At 46.5% G+C, this 21,673-nt stretch overlaps 1 protein-coding gene across 7 annotated transcripts in view; it reads right to left on the bottom strand.

Annotated features, from left to right (window-relative positions):
- The window catches only part of TNRC6B (trinucleotide repeat containing adaptor 6B), a 2,246,995-nt gene that overhangs the window by 2,096,803 nt on the left and 128,519 nt on the right, over positions 1-21,673 (bottom strand). For all 7 annotated transcript variants that reach the window (XM_069652930.1, XM_069652926.1, XM_069652923.1 and 4 more), the window contains exon 2: positions 5,074-5,154. The gene's annotated coding sequence lies outside the window, so the exon portion shown is untranslated. The remainder of the gene's footprint in view (positions 1-5,073; positions 5,155-21,673) is intronic.

The following is a 21,673-nucleotide window of genomic DNA, read 5'->3' on the forward strand; positions in this document are numbered from 1 at the left end:
TGCAACAGAGGCCTCAGGGCGTACCCCGGTGTCTCTACGGGAAGCACCAGTCAAGGAGACCACGAAGCAACCACCGGTACCGAAGCTCCGGTACCCACTGCCTCAGTAGAACTGGGCCCACAAACAGCCCCAACAGCAGGTGCCTCGGATTGCAATCCGGTGTCAATAGGCCCCTTACGGAAGCCCACAGAGAAAACTCTGGTACACATTTTCGGCCTGGAAGGCACTTCAGGGCAAGCCCCGCTAACAGAGCTTTTGATGCTCCTACCGGACCGGGAAGACACCGGGAAGGATCCCCCGGTCGGGGTGCCCTAAAAAGTAAAGAACTCACCGGGCGTTTCTTCTTCTCGTCGATGAAAGTTTGAAAGTGCGTAGGGGGGGAGGGGGGTGCGCTGAAACACCTCCTTCCACCGCTCTAAACGATGTTGAAGCGCCCGGAACGAAAGGGAATCGCAGTCAAAACACGAGTCCCACCGAGTTCCGGGCAAGGTAAGTACATGCCCGGAAGAAAGTCAAATAGTCTTTTGTTCTTGAGAAGAATTTGAGGAAGGGGAAGGCCCAGACTTGGATATGGGCCTATATCTTCTCTTGTTTTGGTGACAAGGTTGTTCACCGAAAATGAGCTAAGTGTTTTAGCAGCAGTGACTCTGGCTTTACATTTTTGAAGGAACTCCTCAGTGGAGGCATCAAAAAGTGTCTTGCCATTAAAACGAAGGTCAAGCACTTTCTCCTGGATATCATGGTGAAGGGAAGAGGCTGATAAATATGCATGTCTACGTATGCAGACTGCATTAGTGACAGCTCTTGCTGTTGTGTCGGTGAGGTCTTTAACCACTTGAAGCTGCTGGATAAGCCGCCTCTCTACCTTCTGAAAGCCAAAAGGAAAACTCATCAGCGGCTTCAGGGAGCAGGACTGTAAAGCATTTGCTAGTCTCCCAATTAAGGATATTAAATCCCACCAAAACTGTAGCAGTGTTTCCTTGACTGAGTTGTAAGGTAGCATTAGTGTAAGATTTCCTAGCTTGATTCTCCCAAGCTTTTGCATTTGTATCAAGAACTGAAGCTGGAGATGGAGTAGGACCTCTTCCCTTTGAGCCCAGGGCAGCAGAAACTACCATTGATTGTGCAGGAAGATTCCCCATAAGTATGAAAGGTTCCTCCTTAGGCACCTTATACTTGTTGTCTAGAGCTTTGGAGATGTGTGGATCTTTGGATTGTAGATGTTAAAAACCACAGGTCTAGGTACTTGGATATTGGTTAAAACCAGCTGTGGTCCAGATTGTGCTGGAACCGGAGTTCATCGAGCCAAATTGTCCTCCGACTGAGGAGAGAATTGTGGCAACATTGGAGGTGAATTCACACAAAGGAGTGCTGACTAATCGTTCCAGTGGAACTGTAAAAATATGTTGTCCGAGTCAGAAAATAGAATGGAATTATCTTTCTGACTCTCCGGTAACGAATCAGAGAAAGATGCAACAGGTGATTTTTTTCAAAGTGTGCTTCTTTGGAGAAGTCGGTACCGCACTGGATCTGGAGTGAGAATGTTATGCATCGTGTGAGAGGACTTCTGCAACTTCTTCGGTACCAAGGAGCTTGAGGGCTCAACTGCAGTTACCAAGGAAAAGCCATCGTACCAGATGTTTTACATGCAGTAGCTGACTTGGCTGTAGCAGATTCAAGGGAATTGGAATGTACTGAGTCAAACCTCGGAGACGTGTACCTCTTCGAAGGAACCCTTGCCTGTTTGATTTACTGAGGCATTAGAGGGTTTCCCCTGTACCGTCGGGTGTTTTGTCTGGTGTAAATAATTGTTCCGGTACCGGGTGGATCTTCTCAGACCCTTTCCCACCTGGGAGGTACTAGTGCTTTGAGAAAATTTGGTAGAAGAGGTGCACTCTGAGTTTATATTTTCTTTATGTTAGTCTAAGTCTCTGTGAGAATTAATTTGAATACTTAGGTGCAATCCGTTAAGCCTGTGCTACCAGACTAAAAAACTGAGTGAATTGTATATGGTCAACCGTTGTATCAGAAAACATAACAGATGCACACTTTTGTGCTGCACTACGACAGACAAATATTGTTCAATAAACTTCACGTGTATGACAACTTGCTTATGTAAAAAACACAAACTTGTGTTTGTGTTTATTTCTTTCGTAACAAGGATTTTCTGTTATCTCATTCAGTATATCATAGGCACATTGCATATTATATTGTCATATACAAACAGAATCATCAAAATCCTTAACATCTATTGAACTGGATCTAGAACAAACCAAAAATCTTTAGCCGGATTGATTACCAGAGACGAGTTGTCAGCATTACTAGAAGAAATAAATAACAAATTGGATAATTATAAAAAGGAAATTGAATCCAAAAAAATACGAAAATTCAGGAGGGACACTCTAGACTACAAATTGGACATAGTGTACACGTGGAAAGAATATTACCAACAAAAAGATAACACCAGAGTGACAAGACCTGGGTGGAATATCAAGACATTTTGGAACAATTTGACTACAAATGAATGAAGTATTGTTTGTTGAAGAATCATGATGTCATTAAAACTGTAATTGGGAAAAAAAACAATTATTGAAACAGGCATACACGTACAAGTTTGTATATGACAATATAATATGCAATGTGCCTATGATATACCGAATGACATAACAGAAAATCCTTGTTACGAAAGAAATAAATACACACACAAGTTTGTGTTTTTTACATAAGCAAGTTGTCATAAACGTGAAGTTTATTGAACAATATTTGGCTGTCGTAGTGCAGCACAAAAGTGTGCATCTGTTATGTTTTCCGATACAACGGTTGACCATATACAATTCACTCAGGTACTAGTGCTTTCCCATCCAGGGGTACTCTCAGATTAACATGCCCAGGGTTTCCCCCTGAACGGTCCTGTGAAGACCCTGGAACTGAGGAGGCAGTCTTCCCTTGGGTATCGAAGGCCAGTGCCGAAACACATACCTCACCTGAAAGTATAGTTCCCCTCTTACCGATACTGGCCTCCCTCCTGTTCCAAACGAAGTCTTTGGTCGCCTTCGGTGCCGGTCCCAGCTAGACAAGTCCACAGGGACCTCAGGTGAATCCCACAGAAAAAGATACAGGTACTCACCGGGTGATGTGTACCCAAACACTAGACGCAGGCAAGATGGGGATCGGCCGCAGAGAAATGCTTCCAGCAACTGATTCACTGCTTGAATTCTGTCACATGCAGCATACGTAGAGGGAGGCGGCACAAATTGAAATAAAAAGTGAAGAACCAATCGCTAAGAAAAAAGTGATGGACAGCAAAAAGTAGCATCCCAAAAAGGAGGGAGTCGCAGCGCAGCAAAATGCTGACCTGCCCAGTAGATGGAATAATAGGAACTAGATGTGGAAATTTGGTGACGTGGGGGTAAGATGTGGGCCTGGCGCGCGGAGGGACGCACGCGTGACGTAGGCCTCACGCCTGCTATAGTGGCAGCTATCTTTTGCAGCCAGCTTTTCTGGCCCGCCTGCGGATGCTGGCATTCCCACCCAGTTGGGAAGAAGGGAGAGCTAGGACGTAAGAGAAATAGAAAGGGCAGGTCTGAAGGGCCGTGGCTACTGGCAATGGCCGAAGTGGCCCACTAGTGTTTTTAAAATATAGAGTGGGCACGGCCAAAAATATAGAGTGGGCATAGCTATGTTCTGCATACATACCTTAATCAACTCAAGACAGATGTTTTGCAAGACTATTGGGGCAACTATATACCTGGTTTCTGCCTTATTAGGGATCATCAGTGAAGTATAGGCCCGACAGCCACAAGCTCCCATCACAGTGCTGACGGGACCTTACTGGAGATAAGGTTTGCATTTGGGATCATTTGCATACCCACAATGCCCAGCTGATGTGGCTCAGAACTAGAGGTGAACTTCCAGCGATGGCTACTAGGCGGCATTGTGGAATGTGCGACTTGGCTCAAATGGACTATTCTACTTTCACATTTCAGGTGAAAAACAAAGTTACTCACCGTAGTGACGGACGTACTCCTAGTCCCTAGTCCCTTTTCCTCCATACTTGTGGGATATTACGTCCTTCAGATTGGGACCGGGGCACTTTTTGACAGCATCAAAAGAAAAAAAATCTTGCCTTACATAACATTTCTATGTAAAATGTAACCACATAATTAAAAGGTTCCATTACTTTCCACTTGTATAAATAGTTCATATCATTTTCCAGTTTTTAACAAATTGCATTTATCGAAGGATTGTAGTAGTAAAATGGCATTTTCAACTGCCCTAACATTATTTCTTAAGAATACAGTTTGCAATAAAGCTATCCTCTCAAATAACGGCAGATCATCAATGCCTGCATTACACAATGGGAAAATCCTGTCAGATCTTAGTATATTCTTCCATGGTCTTACAGATCATAATCGGATCTCACCCAATTTGAAAGTTAGAGAGGAAAAAAAACCTGCGTGTCTTTACAGATCGGCCAGCGCGCCAAAAGACCAAGCAGGTTGTGATAATGTGCTATATAAAATGACTTTAACATAACATACCTTTGTGGTTCCTCAGGTACGCAGAATGTATTACTGTTTTGCAAATTATTGTAGACAATTTAAACCCTGATTAAAACTCAATGAAAAAGTATGCTCTTTTACAAACTCTTCTTGTCATTTCTAGACAAAGCAGCAACACGTGCTGCCATTCGATCGACTGTGCTTAACGCAATCTGTTTTAGGATGCATCATGATGACAATCTGTACTCTACCAATAATATAGCCTTTATTATGTCTCTTTAGGATCCAGATTCGGCAGGGATTTTAGCATGACAGTTCATAATAATTGCTCCATTCCAGTACCCAATAACCTCCCCATAACCTTTAAAGACATATTGGACATTCCCAACACAACTGTTACTGAAACAATTTTAGAAAACACTGAAACTGGGTAAAATGTACATCTGTTGCAAGAATGGAACACAACCCGAGCATGCTTTCTACATACTGATATAAATCAGTTGACAATAAGTAATGAACGCAGGTCAAAGGTTCAATCCCTCCCCCGGGAAAAAGCAGATTATATTTTTACCTTTTAAATGGCCTCCTGGTGAGCGAGGATCGACACAAACCAATCCTGGCTACATCACAGGCAACGCTGACGAGGGGGAACCTGCAAAAATGCAAGACGGAAAACAAATCAGACATCAGTTAAACGTTACACACACCATAGGGCTGAGCGCCACCCAACCCGACTTAAAATCCGACTAAAATCCTGAGTAAGCGATATTCTATACTAGTGAGCTCTTGCTGTACCCTCCATGGCCCCTGCTAAGCACAGTCACTGGTCTATTTCACGAACAAAAGCGCGGGATGCAGATTACTGACCCTATAGTCGTTCAGCAATAAAACAAAATAAAAAACTTGGGGGCATACCGCTCTCTTATCCCCCTGACTACTTGTTATGTGGCATTTATATAGCATTCTATATATCATAGGTATGACCTCAAAGCGCTGATAGGTTGGACGCCCTCTGGGACCATAGTCCAGGTCAGTAGAAAGAATAGGGTGTCAAAGGGCGCACCAGTTAAGTGTGCAGCTGATGTAATTGCTTGATGGTAGCTGCATTCTAGCATTAGGTGTGGAGGTATTGGTTCAATGTGTGCAGTCTGGCGGGTCGACACCAAGACTGGGTTCTGGCTGCGTTAGGCCTGTGGGATGCTTATGTGTGCAGCTAGGCCATTTTTTTCTTGAGATATAGCTGCGTTTTATTAGAATGATGAGGTGTTCATGGGATAGTGTTCATATGTGAGCAGTTAGGCCGAATTGATAGAGGGGTGTAACTGCACTCCAATTGCGTGACGGTGTAGAGCAGAGAGTAAGCATAAGGATATGAGGGTTCATTCACACAGCACCCCAACACAATGTGCTTCAAAAGCGCTAGACAACAACGGGGGGGAACAAAGGAACATGCAAAGACACTCCCACATGCCAATACAGCAAGAATGTGAAGACTAGCCATTACACTTGGCCTAGTGACACCCAGACAGTGCAAGTGCCAAGACACAGGTAGGAGGGAACGGTTACACGAGGACCGGAGGGGCTGGGTCACACAGCGACATCGCGGGGGAACAGGGGGGGGTTTGGGGCACACAGAGCAACACGGGACACGAGAGGGGCACAGAGAGACATCATAGGGATGAGAGGGGGTGAGGTACACAGCTACATAAAGGAGGACCAGAAGGTGCAGAGGGGGCTGGGGGCACAGAGAGACATCATAGGGACCAGAAGGGGTGGGGTGGGGTACACACGGGACACAGGAGGGGCACGGGGCACACAGCGATATCTTAGGGGACCAGGGGAGAGCTGGGGCACACAGTGACAACACAGGGAGCCAGGTGGGTGTGAGGGGCGCACAGTGACGAGATGGGAACCAGAGGGTCAGGGCACAAAGGGAAGCATGGGGACCTGAGGGGTTGTGGGTCCACAGCGACATCAGGGGGAAACGAGAGGCTGGGGGCAAACAGCAACATCACGGGGAACCAGACAGGGGCCGGGGGTACACAGTGATACCACAGGGGACTGGAGGGGAAGGGGCACACAGGGGCTGAGTGGGCTGGGCATACAGCGACAGCACAGGGGACCACAGGGGTACATAGCAACATCACTGGGAACCAGAGGGCAGGGCGTACACAGCGACAACATGGGGGACCAAAGAGGCATACAGGGACATCACAGGGACTAAAGGGGGCTGGGCATACAGCGAAAGCACGGGGGACCAGAGGCTACACAGCAACAACACGGGGAGCCAGAGGGCAGGGGGTACACAGCAACAGCACAGGGTACTAAGGGGTCTGGGGGGCACATAGGGCAAACCGTGACATCACAGGGACTAGAGGGGGATGGGCATAAAGCGACAGGACGGGGGACCAGAGGGTTACACAGCAACATCACAGAGAACCAGAGGGCATGGGGGGTACACAGCAACAACACGGGGGGCAATGGGGCTGGGGCACACAGCGACATCATGGGGGACCAGAGGGGCTTGGGTGCACACAGTGATAACACAGGGGACCGGAGGGGCTGGGGCATATGGCGACATCACGTGATACTTGAGGTGGATGGGGACACCCAGCGACAGTTCGGGAAAGCAGAGGGACATTGTTGTGGGTCTAGTATGGTGAAGAGGCAGCAAGGATACTGGCAAGGATATGTGAATATTAGTAAGGAGAGGGAATTGCGTCGAGTTATGATCTAAGGAGATCATTATTCTGCATTTCAGGCATGCTTTGCTTAATAGCCTAATTAGCGAGCATATTTAATGATGACATTGTTGGGAGTTTCAATGAGCATTATTCATCAGGTATCTTGGGTTTCAATCGCTTCAGAAGGTCGTGGTTGGCATTACCGAAAGAATCACGTTTTTAGAGCTTTGCAGAATGTCAAATAGTCTTGGGTGTGTCGAATATGTGGGGGAAGCGAGTTCCACAGAGTCGGGGCCAAGGTTGAGAAGGCGGATCCTTCGATCCTGACAGAGTTAGAGGACGGAATTACTAAAAGGAGGGCAGAGCTTGATCTTGGGGTGCAAGATGGGAGGTATGGTTTTATCTTTTCTTACAGGTATAATGGGCCGGTCTTGTGCACTGCACAGTGAGTGATGCACAGGGTCTTGAAAGTCTCATTTCGTCCGACTGCGAGCCAGTGAAGGGTTCGGAGAGCTGGAGAGTCGTGGTCTCTCGGGCCCAGGGCATGGAGCAGTTTAGCAGCAGCGGTTTGCGCTCTTTGGAGTTTGTTCAGATGGTATGCCGGGGCTCCTAGGTATAGGGAGTTGGCATAGTCCAGTCTCGACATCACAATAGACATAACTGCGCCAAGTCTGCTCGGGAAGGAGAGGTAGGGAAAGATGCATCTGAGAAGTTTGAGATGGTAGTGACAACATTTTGACACTTGTCACAGGTATGATGGCATTGTTTGCACCTGTGTGGACAGAAACGCCCAGAACAGATGAAGTAGTGAACAGTTGAGGTAGTAAACAGTGGTAAGTAACAAAGTATGCAGATCTCCTGCACGGTAGGCGTTCCAGGGGAGCGCGAAGCATGAATTGCATTGTTACCCAACAGATAGGGTGCTAAATGGGTAGGAAACCCAACGGCTTCCGCAGGAATCCAGAAACAGGCACAGACATTTCCAACAGATATGTAAGTTGGGACTGGAGTGCTTATGAACCTGGGGTTCTTAAGGTTTCAACGGGAATGGTACATTGATCTGGGGGTCCTCATCTGCAGACCATCATTTACAGTGATGGTCTACAATCTATGGGGCTGCCCAAAGAGAGCGTCCAACGTGGCAGAAGAGAGGGGTGAGGGGAACTATGACCAAATGTCCATTAGCACCCATTCCAAAATGCCCCCTTTTGTTGTTTTTTTGTGTGCAGCTCTATTGCTTTTCGTGTCCCAAGAACATTATTTCACACTAGAAAGTGGAAAACGTGATCTCCTTAAACTGTCCTACATCTTAAATTTAAGATTTAGACACCTACAAGAGCCTTTTTGATAAACCCATCTGCTTGTGATCATTGTTTGACATAGGTATGCATCATGTACAGAGCAGTTGGATATCAATTATCAGTAGCATTCAACATACCCAGTGGTGGAAATGGAAACAAATGAAAGGGGGATCCCACAAGGGCTAGGGTGGGGGTGGAATTTGGAGGAAGGGACGGAGTTGGCATTCAAATTCTGCTCAAAGGAAATGTTCAAAACAATAGTTTAAAAATGGGGCAATTTCTTTCATGTTGCTTCTTTCCAAATTTCACACTGTATATCAATTCCACTTGAAATCACTTCCATGGCAGTGGTGCACCCAAAATACTGTTGGTAATGCAGTGATTTTTAGTACATTAAGGGATCCATAGACACGCTCTACAGTAGGAGAACTACCAGGGTAGCTCAGCAGGTTGATAGACCGTTGCTGAGATGTTATATATTAAAAACTGGTTGTTATTCCTATGCCTTTTTCCCATTCCTTATAAAATAATTTAAAAAACAAGTGTTATAAACTGTGTTTGGCCAAAGAATGGGTTGAACTGGTAGTTTTCTTATATTTAGGGCGCAGGTGGGGTTATGTCTGCCCTATAGTGAAAATCAAAAGCTGGCACCCATGAACCCAGTTTAATTTCCTAATAACTGTCAGTACAACAGAAGCATTTATTTGTGATTAGGCAGTTTGACAGGCATATAACATTTTTATAAATATATCCTGTGATAAAACACAAAAGGCAGAGGCAAACAAATTATGGGGTATTTATGTCCTAGTCCGACCAAAAAAAGCAACACATTTGGAAATGACTTTTTTTCTATCAAAGTGTAAGATGCGCGTTTGGAAAGCAAAAGTAGGCCAGAACGTAGAAAGCCTGCTTTTAAAGAATAGTGCGCTCAAAATGTTATCGTCCCGAGCGTTCGGGCATGTGGTTTTATGCAAACTAATCGATCGTAAAAACATTTCCTATGCACCTTACCTTAGTTTTCCTCACTTTTACACATGCAAAATCAACGAGCGTGGCGTGGCCATCTTGTGCTAATCTTATCAGTTGCTGCATCGCCCTAAAATCGACTGCCCTCGCGGCACTAAATCATATCCCCGCTCCTGAAGCGGACATCACTAGACGCGTATGGCCCATTTCACAACCCGAATGCACCCCCAGCTAATGACGTGTCTCCATGGAAATCGCAGGACGCATCTTTCCTCAATAAGTATAAACAGACAGCTTCTCAACAGACATCAGAGTTGCTTTTTCAATCGCTTCACTGTTTTTTTTTTGTATAGCCTGTGACTCGTTTCTACTCTGTTCAGCTATCTTCGTTGCTCGGAGCCCGTGCAAACAGATACTTATACTAGCATTACTATCGATTTTAATTTTGTCGTATAATGGCAACAATACAGCCCTACCATTCCGAGCTGGAGTATTCCGAGGTGGAATTAGTTCATAGAGAAAGATGCAGAAACGATGGGGCATCGGACGGCAGTTGGGAAGACTAATCACTGGATCCTGAGCCAGAGCCCAGTCGCATGGAAGACTTTTCCAGCTGGAGTACCTGCAATCGGTGCAAGGCCATGCCAACCGAGGAGGAGAACTGCTGCTGCAGAGAAAACTCTGGATGCTTCGCCTACATATCGGAAGAAGAGACACTGCCGCTATGCGTTACCGGGCTGCATGCCTTCAGGGCAGCCTGCCTCACAAGGCCCGTGTTGAGGAATATGATGGTGCTTATGCACGAACTTCGCGCAACAGTTCGCCCTCACAATCCAAGTAACGAGTAAGTGTACTCTAGATTTGATGTCACTTTGACCACTGAGGCCACTAACATTTCTTGTTTGTCTCCCAACTTCTCTATCTCTGCCAAATGAATGTAGTCTGGCAATTCAAAACATCTCTTGCGCTTTGGGGAAATCACAGTGGTCATTTTATGTGTCTTTCAATTTCATCTAAGAATTTATCTGTCCCCAAAAGTTATTGATTTCATGGGTGTTCACTTTTGTAATGTTTTTACACTTTAAAACCCAAGTTCATTGATCCATGAAGTAACATTTGTACGGGCAACTATGCCATAGGATACAGGATGCATTTTCAACTAAGGTGTGTACACTTATCAGGTTCATTTAACTACAATATGTATGTTTCCCTTCCACAGGTGGTACAGACTGGTGGCCTATCGTTCGTTTACATGGTGGCTTCATGGGTGCTTGGATACCGCGTTCGACGAGTAATACCCGCCTGTGTCGTTGGAGCCATTCGCGCCAAATTCCCCAGTGACAGCGGACAGTACAGGGGATTTTTCCACACTGTGCTGCAACCCAAAGTATACAATGTGTAGTACATTTGTGTCATCAACATCAGCAACAAAATAAAATACAAATAATCTTTTACGAATAGTTGTCGACCGAATGTACCCAGTAGTGTAATGTTCATTCATCTCAATGTCTTTACCATTGTCTAATGTTTCAAGTGTTCTGATCCCGATATATATAGTACATTTTATCATTGTCAATTGTAATAGAATTGCATCTTTCTCGGACCATGTTTATAATCATGTTTCCTTTTGATACATGAAAGTACATTCAACGGACGAGTAACCCGTTACGAATAGCGCCATATCAATCAATTCTGTATGTATGTAATATTCGACTACGCTACCCAGGATTTGCTTATTTGAACAAAACAAACGTGGAATAGAAAACTGATATAATTCCATTAATCTCATGCATTCAGTAAATTTTTTTTGTTAATGTTTATAATTTTTTTCTACAGATCTTATCGACTTTAAGAATGCCTGCATGTATGGTTTTGAGTTGCAGTTCTAGGAGCCATGTCAAAAGTCAGGGCACAATCATGCACACATTCCCGAAGGATATTCATTTAATAAGAAGATGAGTTCGACATTCTGGTTTTGCGGTAGACGAGATTGAAAGTAGAGCCCAGGCTGTGTTTGGAGACTTGAGGACCAATCGATTCCGCATCTGCAGCCTGCACTTTAGCCAGGATGTGTACGACCAGACGACGAGCACAAAAAAGGGTTGACCCAAAATGTTTCGTAAATTGCTTCCAAATGCAATTCCAATTCTATTGATGCACACACATGCCTCAGGTGAGTCCCGGGTGATGAATTAGCTGTAGGTGGTGCGGTACTGAACAGGTAACTCCATATACGGATTGGTGCTTTTTGTCATAAATCTCCCCCCGTCTCACCTGGGATCGCTTCTTGCTCTGTTCCGCGGGAGGATTCCTCTTGTGGACGGATCAGGTCTTGTATAGGCTCACTCGAGTCTCGTCCGGCTGCAGAGCGCTTCCAGAGTTCCGGGAAGACCACTGTTCCAGGATGTCCAGGAAAATAGGTAGCAGTCGCAAGAATGGGAATTCCAGGAGCAGATTAGAGGGAAGGGGTGAAGGAAGGAAGAAGGAACCAGGATCTAGGATTAGTAGATTCGCCGAACCGCACGCACACGTCTAGTCACCACCTAATGATAGCGTTGAGACGCGCGGGGCCGTGGCCAATTTATAGAACGTGCCGTGTGAGACGTGAAAGCTGGTGCGAGGCAAGTCGCTTGTTGCAGCCATGTTGGGAGCAACAAAGAATACAAGCCCCGGCGCGAAAAGGACCAGGAAGTCCAGAAGGGGCAAGTTCTATGGGTCATGACACTTTTGGTGTAAATGTGTCTTAAAGTTTGCATATTTTCCAGATTGTATTACATTTTAACTATACCACATTTTACTACACATCTGTCCCTGGTTTATGGAGCCTCAAATGAAGTAATTATGACCATGGAAACCAATGCCATAGTGCCCTTCACAAAAAGCATAATGTTTTTGTAATCGGTTGCTTGAAATGTCTGTAGAGCATACTCACGGAAGCACAGACCCTTGCAAGTGACGAAACCACCGACACATCCATTATACCAATGGCGAGCCATACAGACTTATCCTGTCGATTTTTTAAACAATGTGTCATTTACGGGTTACTCTTTATATGTACCATTGTCTGCATCCCATTGTCCCTGTGCCATTTAGCTGTTTTCTTCCATACTATAACAGGTACTGTGTTACAGGGGGATGCTGGTACTTCGACTACAACCACATCATCCTTTGGAGCTGGTCGAGAGTATGAGGTGTGCATACTGATAGTTCCCTTTAATTAAAGAAAGTAAATCCTACATAGGATACTATTAGACAGTGACATTCATATAAATGTAGTGTTTCAAACCTTTATGATTCCAGTTCTAACGTTACACTTCCTCCCTAATGCAGAATACATTGCAAAATGTTTGAGCGCAACATTAGAATCAGTATGTTTTGCACAGGGATTTCTACACTTGCCATCAATCAGGTGAAATTCGAAATGTATATTTTGACTAAATGACGCACACTGTTTGCGAGGGTATGTATGTAAGTGATGTGTGCGATGAAAGATTTTAATTTCCAATACGTTTGACTTTTTTTTTTTTTAATAAATATTCTATTCAAGGAATGTACACAAGGTGTGGAATCAGAAGAGGAGGCATATGGATCAGAGGTGGTGGACCGGCTTGTTCGTGCGGTCGTTAATGAGAAGACCACGGTTTCACAGAAAATCAAGAAAACAAGGGTAACTAACAAACAATTTCGTTTTCTAGGAGTGTTTTAGGCTGTTTTCTTCATAACATGTTTTTTTTATTTAAAGTGCTATCTACTGTATGTGCGATTTACATTGAACGTGTTTTTACAACCCATTGCCTAGACGCCCAGAAGGAAAAGAAGTATAAAGACACAGGCAACAAATGAAACCCAAGATGCTGCTTGCCAAACAAATTTCACCATGGAGCAACTATTATTTGAGACGCAGCGTGGTCCAGTCAATAAGCAGACTCGAGTTGCTTATGTCCAATGGCCAGAAATTGAATTGAAAGTGACCGGCGAAGTCAGCAAAGTGTTGTTGGACCATTGCTATAATGTGAGAACTCGACAAGATGAAACTGAATATAATGAAGATGCTTTTGAATTCCTCACGGACCACTTGACACAATCTACAACCGCAAAAAAAGGTCCAACCAATAAACAATCGACGTTGATGCTTTCTCCAATTCGTGTGCAAATAACACAATCCGAACTAACAGACTGAAACTTCGATGCAATTGACCGAGGAACTTGACAAACATCTCTACTACAGTTTGTCTAGTTTGGCCGATTTGTCCACCACAGTTTGCATTTGTATTTATTGATTTATAAAGCGCCTTACACCAAGGCGCTGTACAGTCGAACAACTTAGTACATAAAACAAACAATATAACGGTGGAAGCAAAATTACAATATGAATCATTCAACAAAACAATGAAAAGAGCAATTAACTGAAGGAGAAAGGGGGGAGAAGGGAGTGGGAATGGGTGGGGCGGTGGTGATGAGTTGGAGGAGGGAAAGAGAAGGGAGAGAGAGGGGAGGTAGAAGAGGGGAGAGAGATAGTCAAGGGGAAAGAATAAGGAGGGAGGGGATGAAGAGGGGGGAGGGGGTTTCAAGGAGGAGAATGGAGGAGGAGTGATTTAAGGGAAGTGCGAAAAGAGGAGAAGGTAGGGGTGGAGTGGACTGCGAGAGGAAGGGAGTTCCAGTGCAGAGGCGCTAGGAGTTGGAAGGAGCGGAAACGGGAGGAGGCGCAGGGGGAAGGAGGAACAGTGAGAAGGAACTGGCCAGCGGATCAAAGGGAACAGGAGGGGGAGTAGAAAGAGAGAAGGGAGGAGAGATAAGGGGGAGCGAGACCATGGAGGGATTTGAAGACAAGGCATAGAAAGTGAAATTTAAGTTGAGAGTGAAATGGTAGCCAGCCAAGCTAGGATAGCGAGGTAGAGATGGAGTCACGGGAGGTAAGGAGACAAAGGGTACGAACAGCAGAGTGGTAGATGGATTTAAGGGGGGCAAGATGAGATGTAGGTAGTCCAAAGAGTAGGGAAGAGCAATAGAAGAGGCGGGAGGAGATTAAGAGTTTGGTAGCATGGAACGTGAGGGAGGGACGGATTTTGCGAATATCGAAGAGGTGGTAGCGACAGGTGAGAGAAGTGAGGGAAATATGTTGGGAGAAGGAGAGAGAGGAGTCAAAGAGGACACCTAAGTTACGAGCTTGGAGAGAGATAGGGAGATTAGAGGGAGGAAAGTGAATAAACGGGGGAGGAGAAGGAGGGGGAAGAGAGTTGGATGGAAAGAATAGGACTTTGGTTTTGTCAGTGTTAAAAGAGAGAAAGCGGGAGGACATCCAGTTCTTAATGGCAGTAAGGCAGGAAGAGAGTTTTGGTGAAGGTCAGTGGAGAAGATGGATAAAGAGAGAAAGAGTCGAGTGTCGTCAGCATAGAAGTGGTGGGAGATGCCAAACAAGGAGATAACAGGGGCAATGAGTGAGGTGTAAAGAGAAAAGAGGAAAGGACCAAGCACTGAACCTTGGGGTACTCCGTAATCAAGAGGATAGGTAGGAGAGGTCCGGCCGCCGCAGAATACAGTAAAGGAGCAGGAAGAGAGGTAAGAGGATAACCAGTTAAGAACAGAGCCTTTGAACCCGAAGGAGGAAATAGTGTTGACTGACAAACCCCAATCATGCAGGACGATTGGCTAATAAAGGAGCAGAAATACATTGTATTCGACAGCTGCCTGGTAGAGATTATACTGATGCTGAAATGTGTACATCCAGTGAGGGGGAAAATATGAGGTGAGCCATTGGTGAATAGGACTTGTGTATTACAAGGCACTACCCTGAAATTCAAAGCCACCTGTGCCCATCTCCATAGTACATTTTCATGGTCTGCTCAACCGATACTGGGCAAAGTGCCAGCTGGAAATCTACTATGCTCAGCAGCTTTACTTTTCAGTGGCTCGGCTTATAGTAAATTGTCCAGTTTCTATCAATTTGTGGGACTTCAGTTCCTTGCTAAAACACAGTCCTACAAATATCAAAGAGAATTCTTGTTCCCCGCTATTAGTCAAGCTTGGAAAATGGAAAAAATGTCAACTGAAAGCACATTCTCTGGCAAATGGTTCAGGCTAGCTGGCGACGGACAGTGTGACTGCCCTGGATTTTCAGTAAAGTACTGAACATACCACTTTCAGGACATGGAAACTGAGAAAGTTGTGAGTTTGGAGGTCGCGCAGATGTCCCAATGTAAATCCTCAGTGGTCATGGAGAAGCAAATCCCTCGAACATCTTCAATCGAGGGGAATGCAAATAGACCTCATAGCCACTTACAGACATGTATCAATAGCCAAGGCCATGCGAGATCAGTTTCCAAACATTCGCCATCAATTTGATCTATGGCACGTTGCCAAATCAGTCAATAAAAAAATTCATAGCTGTTGGTAAAAAAAAAGGGTTCGGAAAATATTTGACTGTGGTCTCAATCTCTCAGCAACCATCTTTGGTGGAACTCCAAAACTTGTGGTGGGTCTGTGGCAATTCTACTTGAAAAATGGCGCTCATTAATGCACCACTGTTCCAACGTTCACTCATGGACAGAAAACCAAAATGTGCACATGGACCTTTATCGGAGGAGCAGGTACCAAGAAGTGGTTGGTTTATCTTCACCGCCACACAAAGCTCGAGAAGATTGTGTTTGATAAAAACTCTTTCAAGAGACCTGAAGGGACTCACATAATTGTCACACCGGAGATTTGGAGGTGTTCCACAATATGTGCCTAAAGTACAGACCCAAAAGGTTGCATTTTGGCATAGACGGTGTTCAATCTAGAACATTACTAGCCGCATTAGCGAGAACGAGAATCTAGGCAGCGAACAATCGAGAACTGGAGGAAACTTTGGAATGCTTCGTTAAACAATGGCCTTTGCAAAACGAAGCAAAAAATGGGTTGCCAAGCCAATATACCAGGAAATGAAATTCAATTTTGTGAAAGATCTCACATTGACTGCGTTGACCATGCATACTCATGGAGTCGATCCAGATGATGTTCCTGGGACACATACATTGCCACAAAACATTGCAAACGAGCCCTGTCCACCAAAAGCGGACTGTGTCGAACAGTTGACTTCCCGGTATAAATGATTAGCAGCGGGATGTATGTTCCACAATGTTTGTACATTGTACCTGAACAATTGAATGCTAGTAAACTCGATTTTCAAAGCTATTAAAAGTATTAAGAAGTATTTAATTATGCACATTTAATCCGGTTTATGAATCATTAATTTATATCTCGAACGATAACATGCATGTCTGTGGTTGCTTGGTGTCTGTAAAGCTCAACATAGGTGGCCATAGCGTCCAAATTATCTTTTAAAAAGTATCCTCTTTGTCAACTTTTTTTTGCAAGAAGTGCCTGTTGTAGGATGTTATACAGTGTAACTCTGTTTTCCCCCTTCCTGCTATCGGCCACTGTTGTGGGTCCTTCACTGATCAGGGCACAGGGGGGTCCGATAGATATCAGCATGAAAGCAACTGCGGAGTCTGCAGTTGCCTTAGCATGCATGTGTCCAAACAGACAGAATAAATACGCGTCCCACTAGGGAATGAGACCAGGGGAGTAATTTCAGGGGAACCAAATTTTATATAAGCAAATAAATAGAGCAAAGGACTCTGCTGCCTGAGAGTGTTCTGCCGAACACTACAAGAACAGTATATTATAAGTTCTTGAAACGTCACTACTGACATTTCCCTATAGGTGCATAGTGTTACATCAGGATTGGAGGAAGACATGGATACAGTATAAAGATATAGGGACTGGCTTTACAGGATTGGCTGGTGTCTTGGAGATCTGGCAGGCTGCACGTGGGTCAGTTGGGCTCCTCTTGGCAGGGTGAAGTTCGGGCAAAGTTCCACGGAGATGAAGTGCAGCTATCTGACTAAGCTAAATAACAAGCCTGGCATGCAAGAACTAATGACTAGCAATTTCAAACACAGTGGGGATAGGTGTTACTGTTAACAAAATATATGAGACCACTCCATATTAGGTATATGGTAGGTGAATTGGAGGTGATGCGTGGGTAGGGTCTGGTGACCAGATCCATTCAAAGGGAATAGGGGGCACGGGTTCAGGGGCCGCAGCCTGGAAAGGAGGGGGTGGAGAGGGCATGAGTCGGTCAGCAGAGATGGATGAGGCACTAAGGTTGGAGCAGGCCTTGGTCTCACATTCTTGAATGAGCACATTTTGTCAGGGCTTGATACTTGCTACTTGCAAAAATGAATAGCTGCATTTCCGTGAGAACAGGAGACGCGCTGAGCTGACAGAGGTGGTGCGGGCTTGATGTGCGCGGTGCTGGGAGAGGGAGAGTGAACATCTCGCCAGAGGGGCAGAGGCCCTAGAAAAAGATGGCGTTTGGAAGGACACAAAATGGAGTTCAAAGTATACACATTAAACATGGGTGATGCAAATAGGTACAGGAGGGTGGAGATGTCTCCCCCCCTTAGCGTATACGTCATTTACCTGGTACAAGAATGGTGCAGGGGGGCGGGATATACCGCCTCTTCTCCTACATTTGTTAGTGCACAGGAAGTTCAGTGGAGATGGAAGGGCACTTGGATTTGTCGCACGTTATCCGCAGAGCGCATTTCTCCACGAAAACAGGGCGCACGCAGAGGTGACAATGGCGAGGACCCTAGCTCTAACTGTTGTCATAAAATAACTAAATCACTATCAATATAGAAGAGTAAAAAAGAATTCAAAATAGCACACAATTGGTGGATGCTAGCAAACAATTTGTTTGTTTTTCGAACATATTTCAAATGCCACGTTGGTCAGACGGCTAATCGCTCCCACGGAGTGATGGTCACTGTGTTTGATGTTGCTTGTGGGGAGTTCACACCGACGCATCTTGTACAGTACGTTTTTGATTTGTGGCTTTCCTTCACCAAGCTAAAACTTAGAATAGGTGCTCCAAAGAAGGTTAAATTGTTGTTCGTCCTTGGAAGAAAGGGAGGATTTGCTATGGACTGAAGGACGGGAGGTGTGTAATACCCGCAAAAATGATAAGGTTCACCATTTTAAAACTGGACAAAGGAGGGCCATGGCCTGGAGCGCCGACGATGCAGACGCTCTACTGATGGCCTCCGTGGGATGCCCGCTGCCTCCCTGGTTTAATGCGGCTGAAGCACACCGCTGCGCGAAGGAAACCCCTGCGGCGATGCACAACGTCTAGGGGCCTCTGCGGACCTATTTTCATGCACCTCAGATCTGAAAACAACAGAACACAGGCAAGATCCTCTCGCGGCCCCTCCACCCGCCATTCCGAGGGTCCCAAGATGGCAGACGGGACTGCAAGGCTCAAAGACATCTGGGGGAAGGGTGATGGATGCCTGCCTGCTCCGAGTCCCCCTGCGGCGCCCTACCATCGAAGGGCCCCCTATACACTGCTGGTGTCACCCCGCTTTGCAGGCTGCACCGAGCACTCACCTGGAGGGAGAGCCGTGGGATCCCTTCGTTCCGCCCGCCCGACCCTGCCTTCGCCCACACTCTGTCTACCTGACTAGAAGCGGAAAGCCCGCCTGCTCAAGGGCGCGCCCGCGGATGTAACGGAGACAACAAGCGACCAGCACCGCTGTGGCAGACCTAATGCCAGCAACCCTCAACAGCTCCTCTCCTCCGAGGATTCCATGGAGGAATTAATCATCAGAATTCTCCAAGATCTCCGAGAGACCCAGCGAGCTCCTACCGCATCTCCGCTCTCACTGGGAAGGAGACAAGGCCCTCAATGGTAAGGCAGCCCCGACCCCGCCGGCAACACTGGAACAAGCTGTGGGGCTGCTCCTGATCCCTCGGGAGGGGCAGTGAAGCAGGGGCCCTCCAGCACTTGCCCTCTCACTATGGGGGGACCCGCGGGAGCCTGTGCTGCCCCCTTGGACTTTACTCTGCTGCAGAGGCCCCTCGGCCAGGGAGCCATTAGAAGGGCAGCCGCCCCCCCCCACACTTCCAACCAGCAACAATACAATACAGGACCTGGGGGTCTCATCAATCTTGGTGGCCCGCAGGAGCCCTTTAACAACAAAGCCTGACGGGATGGCCGCCAGGAACTCAAACTGGGGGGAGAGTAAGGAAATCCCTCTTCCTATCCATATCCATCTAACCTGGCTCTGCTTTAGGGAACCAGTGAACTCCTCACACCACGGAGGAACCCAGCTTGAATACCACCAAGGGGCCCTACACCCCAACTGGAACACCTGGCGCATGGCGAGAACATCATACCCGAAACAACAGTGAGGAGCTCCAGTTGGCATTGATACCTCTCCCGGCTTCACTTACACAGTCCCTCTGCCCCTCACAGCCCCTCGCCTATCCTCCATCTCCCTCTCTACCTGTGGTGTTCTCCCTCTCACCCTGGCTTTTCAACCAATACCTGGCAACTCTCGCTTACTGCATTTCCATTTTCTGCTCAAATTTCTAGTGCTATGCGGACGATACCCAACTCATTTTCAGGCTTCCCTCGGCCACCTCCTCTCCTTTCCTCATCTCTGACTGCCTAATCGCCATTCAAAACTGGTGTGCCTCTAATGATCGTTATTTAAACGTCAACAAGACTGAGATCCTCCTCATTGGTACACCCCCTCCATCCTTCCCCCTCACTCTGTGGCTGTAACGCTCACCTGGCTCCCGCGGAGGCGCTGGTCTGGTCTGGGTTGCTGTGGCCTCTTCAAGCGTGATGCGCAGAATTCGGACCACCGATTGAACAGGACCCACAAATCTTGCTCGTCTGGCCCGTAGGAATATCCTTCTGCAGATGAGAAAGGGGATTAACTGTCTGCTGAATAGTGTGCTTGCTCCCCCCTTTCCCTCTTCGTTCTTCTCTGACTTCCTCCAAAACCCCCGGGTTTAAGCTCACCTTATGGTTTGGAAGGATGAACTCTCCATCCTGCTTCTGGTGCAGGGGCGCGTGTTCGTCCAGTTACTTCACTGGTTTTCAGAATGGCGCTGGCAAATCCACTTGACTTTTCTGAGCGATACGCCGTAAGTATGAAGATGCAAAAGTTCAAGTGTGAGCCTCCTTTTATGTTGTTTTATCCTAACCTGTGATCTGTCCTTTATTTAAGGCGATGCGTTGAGGGGTTAAATTGCCGGTGGTAAAATCAGGTGAGTTAGTGCTGAGGGCGACCCCTCTAAATGTCTTTATAATTCCCCAGTAATGTCTTTTGTCCTTTCCCCATGGGGCCGGGGTGCGGTACCTGCCAAAGATGCGGTGCCGACCCGAGATGTAAAATGGTTCACCAAGAAAAGCCGGTAAGTAATATGGCTGAAAATTCAGCTTTCCTCTTGTGTTCCCTTGCTCACCTTTAGTCTCTTCTTCTCTCCCCTAGGTACAGGGATGTGGCGACCGGTGCTGAGAGCCGGGCGGTGTCTCGGGAACAGGTGAGTGAAGCGCGGCGCTGCAGCGAGCAACGCAGTGCTTTTAAATGGAAGTCTTCCTTCAGGAATGCTGGCGTGAAGATTCCGGATGCAGGTAAGAAGGTTGAATAAGTTCTTGGTTTTCACCTTTCTCTTCTCTTCTTTCCTTACAGGTGTTCCAGGTTCGAGGCGGGCATGGCTGGAGTCCAGGTGCAGGAGCTGACACAGTGAGGGTTCAGCTGCTGGTATGCAGAACAACGCGAAGCACGTGTGGCAGTCCGGGCGTGGCTTAAATAGCTTTGGAAGAAGTTCCAGGTGAGTATTCTTCCACAGCCCCACCCAAGTAACAAAATGGTTCCTTCAGAAAAATAGTCCCTCCTAAGCCTCATTTGGCTTGGTTCTTCATGCAGCATGGTCTGCATCAGGTGAGTATGCAGCATGGTCTGCTTCAGGTAAGTGCACCAAACACTTCCCCCGTATGAGCCTGGCGCCTATGGCGCCAGGACTGATGTCCAACATGAGCCTGGTGCCAATGAGGACAGAGTCCAAAGAGCCCCTATAAAGGGCCGCTGGGCTTTTACCCGGGGGCGTGATGCCTGCTCCCGGGGGTGCTGGGCCTGGCCTGGTGCTCCGGGGGTAGGCATCATGACAGTGGCCGGCCTCCCTTGGCCCTCCTACTGCCCCTACCTGCGAAGCTAAGAATCTTTGTGTAATCTTTGACTCCACTCTTTCCTTCTCCGCACACATCTCTGATGTCTCGAAAAAGTCAAACTTCGTACTGCACCTCCTTAAAGGCACCCTTCCTTTCCTCTCCTTCCCTCAGAAGCTCCTGGTCTCCCAAGCTCTGATTCTCTCAAGGTTGGAC

The sequence above is a fragment of the Ambystoma mexicanum genome, chromosome 3q (assembly GCF_040938575.1).
Source record: "Ambystoma mexicanum isolate Mex_15411 chromosome 3q, UKY_AmexF1_1, whole genome shotgun sequence".
Lineage (NCBI taxonomy): Eukaryota > Metazoa > Chordata > Amphibia > Caudata > Ambystomatidae > Ambystoma > Ambystoma mexicanum.